This window comes from Pyrus communis, chromosome 9 (genome assembly GCF_963583255.1).
Source record: "Pyrus communis chromosome 9, drPyrComm1.1, whole genome shotgun sequence".
NCBI classification, from domain to species: Eukaryota; Viridiplantae; Streptophyta; class Magnoliopsida; order Rosales; family Rosaceae; genus Pyrus; species Pyrus communis.
The window spans coordinates 13,477,233-13,492,600 of NC_084811.1; positions in this window are offsets into that span (position 1 = coordinate 13,477,233).

The following is a 15,368-nucleotide window of genomic DNA, read 5'->3' on the forward strand; positions in this document are numbered from 1 at the left end:
CCTACAACATCCACCTACTTCACCTACAACATCCACTTCACCTACAACATCCACCTACTTCACCTACAACATCCACCTACTTCACCTACAAATGACATAGCCATATGTTCCCTCCACTACTCCTATAAATACCCTTGCATTCATTCATTCATGGACATCTCATTTCATACACAACACACCACAAACACATCCCTTTCTCTTTTAGCCGTGAGTCTCCCCTACAAATCCAAAAACCATCTTTCCATTTCCATCACTCCTCACTCCATTCCACACTTCCATTCCCCCAAACCAACTATCCTTAGACCTTATGCTACAATAAAGAGGAAGAGAAGAGGGCCTAAACGTTCATACAATTCAAGTTTGAGTTGTTGGAATGTTTAGGTGTTTCTTTGATTTCAATGTTTAATTTTAATTCTCTTTGTTTTGTATGAGGAACTAAACCCCCCCTTAGCTAGGGGGTGATTCAAAATATATGTTTATGCTTGCATTTTGATTTGATTACTTCTAATTGCATTTCATAAGTTGTTGATTCAATTTGTTTAACCGTTTGATTGATAACTTATTTATATATGTTTATTAAGAATGCGCGCTTAATTTTCATGCATGAATATGACGCTAAAATATAAGTGAATTTCACCTAATCGTTATGAACTTATATTCACAAGTAGTGGAGGTTGCTTATAAACAATCGCGTTAAATGAATTCTTGGCATGAGTTTCATGCTCATCATAGTAACGAATGCCTCGTCAACACTTATAGTTTTCATAATGCTTAATGATCTTTGATTGTATCTTTATTGTGCTTTTCACGTAAAGGACTTTTGGAGAATGTGGTGAATTGCGTTGCGCTAACCCATCCAATTCATTAACTTAAGGAAAACTTGACGGTTAATTTAAGCGGACCTAATTAACCCGGGGCGTTGAGTTTCATAATTTATCGAAAGACCAACTGAGAATCAATCTTGTATGCAAGTGTAACATGTGTGGAGAAGAACCCCTTAGCTATTCTATCATCCATTCATTCCATTTCATCAATTTCATATTTACATTCTGTCTAGTTTATTTAACTTGTTTCGTTATTTCAATTTTCGTATAAACTTAAATCCCCCTTTACTTTAATGTCAATTTAGTTAGAAATCATTTTAGTTTGTGTTTTTAAAAGCATTTTGAGTCTTTGGTTTGTCTTAGTGTTTTAAAGTTTAGTTTTACATTCTTTGAGTCTAGTTTAGTGTTTTATATTGTGTTTTTACGTTTTTGAGTCAAATCCAAGTGATTAACAATCCCTCCTAATCCCCGGTCCAGAACGATCCCTACTTATACATATACTATAATTTGACGAAAAGAGGGTTTAATTTGTGTGCGTATAAATCTCGCATCAAATTTTGGCGCCGTTGCCGGGGATTAGAAAATTTGCTAATCCCTTGGATTGTTTGTTTCTGTATTGTCTTTTAGATTTAGTTTTTATTTGTGTTTTGTTTGTTAAGAACAACATGGCACTTGATAACGCTTCTCTTTTGTCACAGCTCATGGAAAGGTCCCAAATGCAAAGAGTTGATATATCTAATCTTCAATCAAGGAATAACGTGTTTTCCAATACTTACAATTCGGATTGGAGTGATCATTCAAACTCTATGTCGTGGGAACCTCAAAATGCTCAACAAGGAGGATATTGGCAGCCACCACAACCTCATATTCAATATGCCCAACCAAACTCAAGTTCGTCAATAGATTATAATCAAAAGCTTAATGAATTAATTTGTTTGGTGCAGGGCTCACAAAATCAAGACAATGAGGCTCAACAAGAAGGATATTGGCAGCCATATGAGGAGTTCTATTCAACGCCTATGCAGCCACCACAAAGGTTGGACCACTTGGATAAGCAAATTGGGCAGATCGCGGAGTTCGTAGGACAGTTTCGAGACCAAGGCGAACTCCCTAGTTCAACCATTGCAAATCAGAAGGGAGAATTTGAAAACACCAATGCTATCATGTTGAGAAGTGACAAGGAGGTTGGAACGAACCCTCAACCATCAAAATCAAATCACAAGGAAGAGGAATACACCCAACCCACGGAAAGGGTGGAAACACCTTTACCGGAGGCACCTATTGCTCCTATGCCATCTAATACAGGTATGGTTGTTCCAAATTTCATTATTTTTAACCCCGTTCCAACAAGTATCCCTATTCCTTGCAGATTCATGACTTCCAAGGAAGAAGAAGGTGAAAAAGACATCTTGGAAGCCCTTTCAAAGGTGACAAGTAGGGAATGTCATGAATTCATCAAAGAGGACGTTCTTGAAACCAAAAAATCCAAAGAAGTTAAATTTGATGACATTGGACAAGTCATAACCATCACTTGCAATCTGGCCAAGTCCAATATCCCTGAAACTTTCAAAGGAGTGGTGTTTGTCATTGAGTTCTTGTCGGACAAAACAAGTAAGTTTTTTTCAAATTCCTTTACATTTTATACTAACTTGCTGTTTTTTATGAATCAGGCACCTACACTAGAATTCAAACCATTGTCGGTTCACTTCAAGTATCACCTTCCATTCAAGGACCAATTCCATGCCGTTTGATTTTATTTATGTTAATAAAAAAAAAAAAAAAAAAAAAAAAAAAGAAAGATACTAAACATGGAGAAAGGTGGAGCTTCACAAAGGTTGTTTGCGTGAAGCCCCACTACGAGGCGCAAAAGCGGAAGGCATAGAAGCGGGAGGCATAGAAGTGGGAGGCATCGGAGCGGAAGCCATCGGAGCGGGAGGCATCGGAGCTAGAGCATTCCAGGCCTCAATACTTGGCCAAGCGCTGGATGACCCAGGAAAAAGGTGCCTCTGGAGATAAGACGCAAGCCTTTGACGGTCACTGTGAATTCGACCCTCAGATTCTTGCAGCTCATCAAGCTTCCTCTTCATCCCCGACGAATAGTTATTTGCAAGCACATGCAAACTTCTATTCTCATACTTAAGCTGCTGGATCTCTTGCTTAAGTCTTTCCACCTCTGCCATCAACGATTCCACTTGGCGGGACCGAGCAAGCAGGCGTTGGCCCATGTTGGACACAGAACTCGCACACTGAACACTAAGTGCGAGGGACTCTTGAACGGCCAACTCATCGGACCGTCCTGACAACAGCCTACTATCTTTTGGAGTGATGAGGTTTTTAGCTACTATTGTAGCTGTTGTGGCGTCCTGCATCACAGAGTCTTCACCTGAAAGAGGACCGTTAGAAGATAAAAAAGAAGGGCGCCATACATTACCTTGACGGGGCGCAACCGGATCGCTGCTGAGACTCAAATCTAAGCTAAGGTTCGATGAGTTCGCCATTTTTTTTCAACGATGTTCAAAGAGAAGGGGTGGATGGAGTTAAAATTTCACAAAGGGCCGGAGTCGAGTTTCAGGAATGGGAAATCTTTAGAGTGTGTGTGTTGGGGTGATTGATAGCTCTATAAAAAGCCAAGACGACGCGTCCACCGATTCAAAGAGCCGGATTTTCCGGCGTAATTTAGGCGACGCTCCCTCGGCTTTTCAGAAAACGCGTTCAACTTTGTCAAAAGATTTCTGACAAAGCTGAAAACACGTGGAGGCCATCATCGCATCTACACATCTTTAGCCGACAAGCGCAAAGTTCGGCGACGCTTTCTCTGCTTTTCAGAAGACGCGTGCAGCTTTGTCAAAAGGAGCCGCATCTGCACTACCACGTGTCGTTCAGAAAGTGAAGGGGCGTCGTTCAGAAATCGAAGGGGCGCCTGCTCAGAAATCGAAGAGGCGTATTCAAAGATCGAAGAGGCGCCACTATTTCAAAGAGCCGGATTTGCGGGATCAAAACGTTTGTCGACAAGGGTAAAAAGTACCACCACTTGATATTATCTCTATATATGTCGACCTTCGTCTTTTATGGCAGGGCAAACCTGAAGAAAATGCCCAACTCTCCCTCACCTCTGAGGGCGCACTCCCAGCAAAGCCTTTCAAAATACTCAATTCTTTCTTCTTCCCCAAAGATGATACCAGATGCCTGGAGTACATATGACCCAGGAGGAAACGGCGGATTGAAGCATGTGCTGATTCATTCACCGCTTCTTCAAAGCAAAGGTATCTCATATCATCAAGGTCAAAAGCAAAAATATCTCATATCATGCTCTTTCCCTGTCTTTTTCTTTGTCCTTGTTCTTACTTGCATGGCAAAGTAAAAGAAGCAATTAGCCGGCACTTGGAGTCAGTCTTCCGATCTGGAGCCAACTGCCTGGAATCTATTCCTGATTGCTTACCTAGCGTTGCTCTCGAGTAGTCATCTTCAACGGTTGATACACTTCCAGAGAAGGGACCACTCCTGCAAAGATTGAACAAAGAAACAGATAACAGGAGGAAGCTCAGACCTTCGGGGGAAACCAAAAGAACCATCCTGCTGCCCAGTTCAAGAAGTAGCACAAAGGAAAATCAACGATGGGCAGAAACCAGTTCAAGAGTAAGCCTGTGGAATCACAAAGATCAAAGCCTCAATGCAATCACCAAGGAGAAGAGGGAATTTACACTCCATAACCAGATTTGCGTCCCTAAACTCTTCTCTTTGTTAATTACATTATGCCATGTTTAGTTTGTTTAGTTGCTTTTTGTGTGTTTACTTATGTTTTGTGTGAACCATATGCTTAAAACATTGAGGACAATGTTTGATTTAAGTATGGGGGGGGTAACTAAGTATATTTAATGCAAATTCGTGGGATTTTATCACCCATAACTTCAAATGTTGTTCCTTGCTGTTTTAAGGTGTTTTTAAGTTGTTTTAGAGTGTTTTAGTGTGTTTTGTTTTATAATTCGAAAATCCCATAAAAATTTGAAAAATTGTTTTGAAAAACCCAAAAAGAGTTGTTTTAAGAGTCGTTTTTGTGTGTTTGTGTCTTAGGGTACCTTCCAACACAATGATAAGGATTTGGTTTATAATTGCATGACGGTTAGGAAGAGTTATAAACATAGAGAAAAGTTTGATTTACTCTTGGTATATGCTTGGTTATGGTTATAATGTATGACTTCACATGCAATCATAAAAGAAAAAAATTCGTTTTTGTAACATGCTTGAAGGAAGGAACTCAAACAAACGCTACAACCCTGAGAGACTTGAGCCTATAACGTTCTTTGGAGAGTATAATCTGTGATTTCTTGTTTTCTAAAGTCGTTGCATGATCTCATTATTCTTTGCTTGGTTACTACTTAGAAGGCGTTTCATCATATAGTTCCAAATGCTAGAACTCATGCCCATTTCATTCAAAGCATGTTATTGATTTGCATAACACATATTCAAGAAGAAGTTGTGTAGTGACCACCACCATAGCCAAATAGCCTTACTTCCCATACTTCGTATATGTTGTAAGTTTTAACCCCGTTGAGCCTCGTTTTGCCTTTATTCCTTGTTTACCCACATCACCCCTTACCTAGCTTAGAGTAGGACTTTCCTATACCCTTGTTCTTAAAGTTTAGTGAGCATGACTTAAATGAATTCCTTTTGAGTTACATTATGCAAGAAAATGAGTGTGGGGGACTAAAAGTTTGTTCTTACATTTATATGTATGTTTTGAGATTCAAAAGAAAAAGAAGAAAAGAAAAAAAAAAAAAAAAAAAAAAAAAAAAGGAGTGAAAATAAGTAAGAATGAACTCACGAGCGTTGATGGTTGAAGAAAGGGTCCAAAAAGTTGAATATGGCCCTAAGTTTTGTGTGATTTTCCCTTGGGTGTTCAAAGTTGACTTCTGCGTTCTTAAGGGAATTCTAAGTGCCTAATTCAATACTTTGCTCACAATTGCTTTAAGAATGTTTGTTTATCCTTCACCTTTCATTATTAGCCAATACCCTAGCCCCGTTACTACCCTTTGACTTCTATATTGAGTGTTATGTATTTCAATTGTGGAGTTTGAACTTGGTATGAGCTTATGGTGTCACTGGTTCTCGCGTCTAAGTAGTAGCATTCCATTCATGAGATCATATCTAAACATGCTTATTAACTCCAGAAAATGCTTTCCTTATTATAACATATGTGAGTGTTCGTCTACATGTTTACATCAATCTTCTCACATATACCTAGTGTAGGGTGTGTAGTCAGAAAATCTGTGTGAAAAACGAGAGTACATCTAGTAAGAAATTGAGGGAATTCTCTAAAGGCATGTTACTACATTTGAAATGTGTTTTAATTGCTTAATTGTGAACTAGTATGTGGTGACTATGATTAAGAATGTACTTAAGTGTAAAGATGGCTCAAATCTGTGAGAATAATGATTTTTAACTTGTCATGTGCATTGGAAGTCCCTGATACGATTGTTGGAAGGTGTAGGTTGTGTTTTGTTCTTTTTGTTTTGTTTTTCTGTTTTGCTCGAGGACTAGCAAAAGCTAAGTGTGGGGGTATTTGATAGGAGCATATTTATGCGACTTAAATGGCTTGTTCTCGTACATTTACGTTATGTTTCTTTAGTTATTTTAGTACTTTAAGCTATTTTCGTGTGTTTGTAGGTCCAAAGGGCTAAAGGAGCAAAAAGATGCATTTTGGAGACTTTTGGAGCACTTTTGGGCTAAGGACGGATAGCTTATGCTTGAAGCCAAAGTGTTGGACGAAATTGAAGACCTAATTGGAGCCAAAGTGTTGGAACCTTGTTCTCTTTAGTTTTAGGACATTTAAACCTTTCCTAATCCCAATCATGCCATGCATAACACACATCCATTCTAACACATTGTCATTGCACATGCATTTCCTTCATTAGTTAACCCACATGCACTTATCACTTATCATCACCACATATCATATCACTTAATCACTTATCACTTATCATCACCACTTAACCACTTATCATATCATAACCACATATCATATCACTTATCACTTATCACTTAACATAACATCCACCTACTTCACCTACAACATCCACCTACTTCACCTACAACATCCACCCACTTCACCTACAACATCCACCCACTTCACCTACAACATCCACCTACTTCACCTACAACATCCACTTCACCTACAACATCCACCTACTTCACCTACAACATCCACTTCACCTACAACATCCACCTACTTCACCTACAACATCCACCTACTTCACCTACAAATGACATAACCATATGTTCCCTCCACTACTCCTATAAATACCCTTGCATTCATTCATTCATGGACATCTCATTTCATACACAACACACCACAAACACATCCCTTTCTCTTTTAGCCGTTAGTCTCCCCTACAAATCCAAAAACCATCTTTCCATTTCCATCACTCCTCACTCCATTCCACACTTCCATTCCCCCAAACCAACTATCCTTAGACCTTATGCTACAATAAAGAGGAAGAGAAGAGGGCCTAAACGTTCATACAATTCAAGTTTGAGTTGTTGGAATGTTTAGGTGTTTCTTTGATTTCAATGTTTAATTTTAATTCTCTTTGTTTTGTATGAGGAACTAAACCCCCCCTTAGCTAGGGGGTGATTCAAAATATATGTTTATGCTTGCATTTTGATTTGATTACTTCTAATTGCATTTCATAAGTTGTTGATTCAATTTGTTTAACCGTTTGATTGATAACTTATTTATGTATGTTTATTAAGAATGCGCGCTTAATTTTCATGCATGAATATGACGCTAAAATATAAGTGAATTTCACCTAATTGTTATGAACTTATATTCACAAGTAGTGGAGGTTGCTTATAAACAATCGCGTTAAATGAATTCTTGGCATGAGTTTCATGCTCATCATAGTAACGAATGCCTCGTCAACACTTATAGTTTTCATAATGCTTAATGATCTTTGATTGTATCTTTATTGTGCTTTTCACGTAAAGGACTTTTGGAGAATGTGGTGAATTGCGTTGCGCTAACCCATCCAATTCATTAACTTAAGGAAAACTTGACGGTTAATTTAAGTGGACCTAATTAACCCGGGGCGTTGAGTTTCATAATTTATCGAAAGACCAACTGAGAATCAATCTTGTATGCAAGTGTAACATGTGTGGAGAAGAACCCCTTAGCTATTCTATCATCCATTCATTCCATTTCATCAATTTCATATTTACATTCTGTCTAGTTTATTTAACTTGTTTCGTTATTTCAATTTTCGTATAAACTTAAATCCCCCTTTACTTTAATGTCAATTTAGTTAGAAATCATTTTAGTTTGTGTTTTTAAAAGCATTTTGAGTCTTTGGTTTGTCTTAGTGTTTTAAAGTTTAGTTTTACATTCTTTGAGTCTAGTTTAGTGTTTTATATTGTGTTTTTACGTTTTTGAGTCAAATCCAAGTGATTAACAATCCCTCCTAATCCCCGGTCCAGAACGATCCCTACTTATACATATACTATAATTTGACGAAAAGAGGGTTTAATTTGTGTGCGTATAAATCTCGCATCACTCATAATCCCCGGTTAAGAACGATCCCTACTTATACTTATACTACAATTGACAAAAAGAGGGTTTAATTTGTGTGCGTATAATTCTCGCATCAGGGAGCAAAGTGGCTTGAAACCTTGGGACATATTGGGTGGCACTTTAGGGATAAAATCATGGAGTTTGCAATGAATGGGTAGAATTTTAGATTGATTGGAGAGAAACCTATTTGCTCTTCAAATCGATCTTCAATGTGAACCCTCATTAAGAATGAAAATGAAAACTGAATTTAGATTTTTGTTTTGGAATCTAAAATAACTTAAAATGCAATACAAGATAAAGATGAATGATATATTGATTCAGAAACGATGGGAACGGAACTAGGGATACCGATTTCACCATTACAAGCCAATTCCATGAAATTTAAGTCAAAACACATTGAACTCTCCAATCTGCAACTAGGGTTCGTTTTACTTATTTATGATCATCTATTTGATGTGTGGTTATGATCAAGTACTTCTAATCAGCAACCTAGTTGCGATGTTCAACTTAGATTACCAAGTAAGAATCCATTGAGAACAAGAAAACTTCAAAAAACCAAAGAAATCACATAGCAGGATGTATGCATAGTAGTTTCTTCGTTCATTCACATTTCCACCAAGATTAAGTAAGCATGATGTGTACTATAACCTTGATCAAATAGTTCATAAGCAGTCCTAATGGTGATCAAACATTAAGATTAACAAACAAATTATACTATAAAATCAGTGAATGAAACATGAAAACAGATTGATGAATTTGAATACTTTAACTTAATAACATAGAATAGCTTTGCAAAGCTACATTGAAATCCCCAGCTATGAACTTAATTACACAACATGAATACAAAATATATAAATATCAAGAACAACATGAGTGAAATTAAAGTTCATAGAAGAAACCCCTTTGAAGCAATTATGATGTTGAACTTCTCTAAGAACAGTGCGGCTGCGTGGTTTCTTTGGTGGCTGCAGATGGTGAATGGAGAAAGGATTTTGTTTCTGGAAGAAAGGCCAAAGAAAGAGAAGAGAGAGAGAGAGAGAGAGCTATGGGCATCCCCAAGGGGAAGCTTGTGTAAAAGTGGTTGGAATTCTCAATTTTATAAAGTTAAAGAGGCTATTATAGATTGCCAATACATCCCAATAATTGGGCATTTAATTCCCACGTTTTTGCTGTTATGGGTCTTATAAAGAGCTATATTCATCACCATATTTAGTTTCCACTTTTAATTCTTTGTCTACATCAGCATCCTTATTCAATTCTCCACTTTTAACACCATTTTGCCTTATTTGTCATCAACTGAGCTTCAGAATATGATTAGCTGCACACTAACACAAAAGAGGGTAAAATGCAACTAGTTTAACTAAAAAATATCACAAAAGGACTAGGAATGGATAGTATAAATGTATGAAATATATGTGTTATCAAATACCCCCAAACCTGGTTTTTGCTGGTCATCGAGCAAAACTAAAACTGAAAACAAACAAAACAAAGAAAAGTCTAACTAGACCACTTTCGCCGGCTGATGTGGTAGAAATAACACACAAATTAAACCCTATAAATTATGCAATCGTAGTATGAGCAAGTAGGGATCGTTCTATTCCGAGGATTAGAAGGGATGTTAATCAACACAAACTAAACTTATAAACTAAAAACTAAGTTAAACTAACATTAAAACAATGGGGGGATTTTTGGACGAATTTAACAAAATAAAGTAAATTGCAGCAAACGAATTAGGTCTTGTACTAGATATAGGTGAAAGGCTAGCTAGATGGTCCTTCTCCACACATGACATATATGCAACACAAATCGATTTCCAGTTACTATTCATATAAACCATGAATGACAATGCCCCAAGTTAACCGTGAACTGCACAAATTAACTCTCCGATTTTCCTAATTTCATTGAATTGGACTCAGCGACGAAATCAAATTATTCTTATCAAGTTCCCTATATGAACTGCATGATAGAGATACATATCAAAGATTATTGTTCTATGAAAATCATAAGCATTGACATGACATTCGTAACTATGAAAAGCATGATACTCCTGCCAGGAATTTACTTAACACAATCATGACTAGTGATTTCCACTAATTATAAATATAAGTTCATAACTATTAGGTGAAACTCCCTTATATTCTAGCATCAGATTCATGCATGCAAACTAAGTAGGCCTCCTTAATCAGCATACAAGAATAAGTTATCAATCAAACAGATAAGTAAATTGCATTCACGATTTATGAAATAATAACTGGATGTAATCAATTCATATCACATATATGTTCATGGCTTTGAATTCACCTTTAGCTAAAAAGAAGTTTAGTTACACATGTTCGTCATAAATAAATAAAAACAATTTAAACTAAACATTGAAATCAAGTAAGGAAAGAAAGAACTCTGAGACACTCCACCAATGGCAGATTCGGCTCATTCTCCAGAAGGCAGAATTGGCTCCTCCTCTCCTTCCAAAGCTGCGGCACACTTCTGTTTATTTCTCTATATTTTTCTCTCTAAAACTCTCCCCTGAGTTCTACAGCAAGGGTGTGCATTTATAGGGCAAACACACGGCACCAATCCTTGGAGGAAAAGGATAGGGCATGGCACAATTCTAGGAGAAAATGAATTAAATTGTTTGCATGATTTCAGGACTTCTAGAATCAGATATGCATTGTTAAAACATGATAAGGACTCCTAAATTCAGATGGGAATGATTTAGAATAGGATAAGGACTCTTTTTGCAACTAGAGATGAGTTTAGAAAATGTTGGATTAAATAGGATAATGTTTGGATAATATGGGATAAGATAAGGTAAGATTGGATAAGATAGGATAAGGTTGGATAAGATCTCCTTGTTTTTAGCGATGACGCCCACAAACATCTATAGACTCTGCAAATAAATTGGTTAAAGCATACTTGAAACAAACTAATAAGAACCAATGAATGCTTAGTCATACCATCAAACAAAACACTGCCACTTCAAAGAATCATATCATGTGTGTAGTGTAAAAGTATTGCTCCATGACTCATGACTTCAAAAGCACCATACTCAAATGCCAAAGATAGAATTCGCTTCAACTCTAATTCTCTCAAATTGTCACTCGAATTTTCACTTAGATCTTAAGGTTTTGTCTCTCATCAAACATATATGAGTAAAGTTACGTAAAGGGAATCAAAATTCTCACATATGAAATATGAAATAACAACATAATTTTCTGAACAAATCTCATGAAAAGAATCAAATACTAAGAATATGGATAGCACATAGACTTACCAGTACCCATGAATATATCCTTAAAGATCAGCTAGGTCTTTCACAAGGTTGTAATGTAAGGCTTAGGCTAGGGGCTACAAAAGAATGGATAGGAAATACTCAAGCATGAGACATACCAAAGTGTCTTTGTTGTGAAACCAGCAAACTCTCCTCTTGAATTAATCTTTGTTGTTTGTTCTTGGCATCCAGGACACACATGCGATAATGAAGGATTTGGAAATTGCCTCTTCTTTATTCATTTTCTTTTCTTTTCTTTTTTTTTTGTTTGAAACTTTTTTGTTTCTTGTCTTGCATTTCCAGCACATGTTACCTCGGTACACGCCACATTCTTGATCTAGAGCTCAATCTATCTTTGTTTTTCATCACTTTGGTATTCCCCAAACTATAAGGTATGGTTGTAATGGGCTAAGATGGGTAAGAGTTTGGTGTAGGTGATGAAAGAACTAGGCTAAAAGTGTTTGGTTGCAATAAGGGTGAATGGAGCACACAAAGGGATGGGAATTAGGCCTTTTAGTGGTTAAAACATGTATAGCCTAACATCGTCTCAACGAGTTCATTTATAGGTGATAACAAGCACATGGTATATGCAACAGAGAATTATTCTTAGCATTCAATCAACAAGAAATAATGAGATCATTTAAAGTGAATTTGAAAGAAAAAAGATAGGATCAGAAACACTTTAAACCCTCTTAAAGAAGCAAAGAGGCTCAAAATAAGTCACTAGGGTAGTCTCCACTATTCTTCTTCCAAAATTTGAGCATGGTACTTTAACCATCATAATTTCAAGAGTCATAACTTTGTGAACTACAAAAATTATGATATGGAACTTTTCATGATAGCAACATAGTCAGATTGTATACACAGCCATCATATACATTCACATTAGTAAGCAAAAGCAAACTTTAGCCAAAACTAAAAGCAAATAGAAAATGAATGAATGAAATGCAGCAATGCAGGAAGGTAGAGTAAGCATGGAATGAAATAAAAACAAAAACTAAAAGACCCAAAATAAAAGGAAAGAACACAAACCCAGCTAGGTTGCCTCCTAGCAAGCGCTTTATTTAATGTCTAGGCGAGACATGGTACCATGATAGATGAACGCCTAGGGTGGCAATAAGTCAACGTGCCTCCTAACCTTAGTCGGAAGAAGTGGTTTCTTTTGAAGGACTTTGAATATGGTGCTTTGAATTTCCACAAGGACTTGATTGTGATGGTGTTTTCGTCTCTCCTTGCGAAGAAGCATACCCTCAAAATTTTTTGAAGATGTGGCTGGAGCAATGATTTCAATGGATGAATGAAATTCGTTCAAGGTAGCAATCTCATCGTCTAGCTCCGAATCTTCTTTCTTATGGTGAATGGGCATCAATGATTCGTCATCCAACTTCAATTTGTTTTTCTCTTGATTTGGCAGAAATCATCTCCAAAAGACTTCAACGATGGCACCTGTAAAGATGTAAAACAACATGGAGAATCTGACACACATTTTGAAAAATAATCAATTAAATTTGAAGATAGAGGAAGAGCTTCAAACATTATGCCTGGCACAATTTCTTCAAACACATCTATGGGTGGCTCATCATGCTTTTATTTGATAAATCTCCCTGGAAAAGGAATTGGTGGAACATATGGCTTGGGAGGAGTGTAAGGCTCTTCATTTTCGAAAAGCTCAAGAACCTCATGAAAATATGACAACAAGCTTTCTTTGGTGTTCCTCCTTCTTTTGTTGATCATCACCACCAGATTGATGTTCATTTAACGCTTGGACAATCTAACCCACTTGAATTTCCAGCTTAGTTAGTGCTAAAGAGTGGTTCTGAATAATAATACTCGTTGATTGTTGAAATTGCAAATTGTTTTGAGCAAGTAGCTTCAAAGTGTCCTCCAATGTAGTGTCAAACAATTCTTGCTGTGGTGGAGGTGCAAATGCTTGATTTGGAGCTTGTATGTTGTTCCAAGAGTCATGATGAGAATTTCTACAAGCGGGGCTGTATGTATTTGACAATGGTTGCAGTGGCCCTTGGTTAGAGAAACACATGCGGTGTGAGTGCTCTCGGACAAACATAGGAAACTCATCTCTCCTTGGGTAGAATTGAAGAGGATGGCTAGTTTTAGCACATAACGGGCATTCACCATACATCTTTGTATACCACCTGAAATCAAACAACCTAAAATGTAAATTAAAAATCTAAACTAAGAAAAGAAAAATAGATAGGGTTTATAAAGTAAGCAATTATAGGGGACTGAAATCAGTCCTCGGCAAGGACGCCAAAATTTTGTTGTGTTCCTTTCAAGTGCAAATATAAGGATAATATAATGGCACAAGTAAGGGTGTCGAACCATAGGGACTGATTAGAACTCTACAAATTACTAGCTTTATGTGAACCCTCACTAACAATGAAAATGAAAACTGAATTTAGATTTTTGTTTTGGAATCTAAAGTAACTTAAAATGCAATACAAGATAAAGATGAATGGTAGATTGATTTAGAAACGATGGGAACAGAACTAGGGATATCGATTTCACCATTACAAGCCAATTCCATGAAATTTAAGTCAAAATGTATTGAACTCTCCAATCTGCAACTAGGGTTCATTTTACTTATTTATGATCATCCATTTGATGTGTGGTTATGATCAAGTACTCCTAATCTGCAATCTAGTTGCGATGTTCAACTTAGATTACCAAATAGGAATCCATTAAGAACAAGAAAACTTTAAAGAACCAAAGAAATCACATGACAGGATGTATACATAGCAGTTTCTTCATTCATTCACATTTCCACTAAGATTAAGCATGATGTGTACTATAACCTTGATCAAATAATTCATAAGTAGTCCTAATGGTGATCAAACATTAAGATTAACAAACAAATTATACTATAAAATCAATGAATGAAACATGAAAACAGATTGATGAATTTGAATACTTTAACTTAATAACATAGAATAGGTTTGCAAAGCTACATCGAAATCCCTAGTTATGAACTTAATTACACAACATGAATACAAAATATATAAATATCAAGAACAACATGAGTGAAATTAAAGTTCATAGAAGAAACCCCCTTGAAGCAATTCTGATGTTGAACTTTTCCAACAACAGTGCGGCTATGTGGTTTCTTTGGTGGTTGCGGATGGTGAATGGAGAAAGGATTTTGTTTCTGGAAGAAAGGCCAAAGAAAGAGAAGAGAGAGAGCTATGGGCGTCCCCAAGGGGAATCTTGTGTAAAAGTGGCTGGAATTCTCAGTTTTATAAGGTTAAAGAGGCTGTTACAGATTGCCAATACATCCCAGTAATTGGGCATTTAATTCCCACGTTTTTTGTTGTTATGGGTCTTATAAAGAGCCATATTCATCACCATATTCAGTTTCCACTTTTAATTATTTGTCTACATTAGCATCCTTATTTAGTTCTCCACTTTTAGCACCATTTTGCCTTATTTGTCCTCAACTGAGCTCCAAAATACGATTAGCTGCACGCTAACACAAAAGAAGGTAAAATGCAACTAGTTTAACTCAAAAATATCACAAAGGGACTAGGAATGGATGGTATAAATGTATGAAATATATGAGTTATCAAGCTACAGGTCACTTAGGTGTTCTACGAACCTACAAGCGAATTTCTCGCTCATTCAAATGGCCAGGCCTAAAAAGGGATGTCCATCAATTTGTTGCAGCTTATGATATATGTCAGCAGCAAAATTGCGAGGC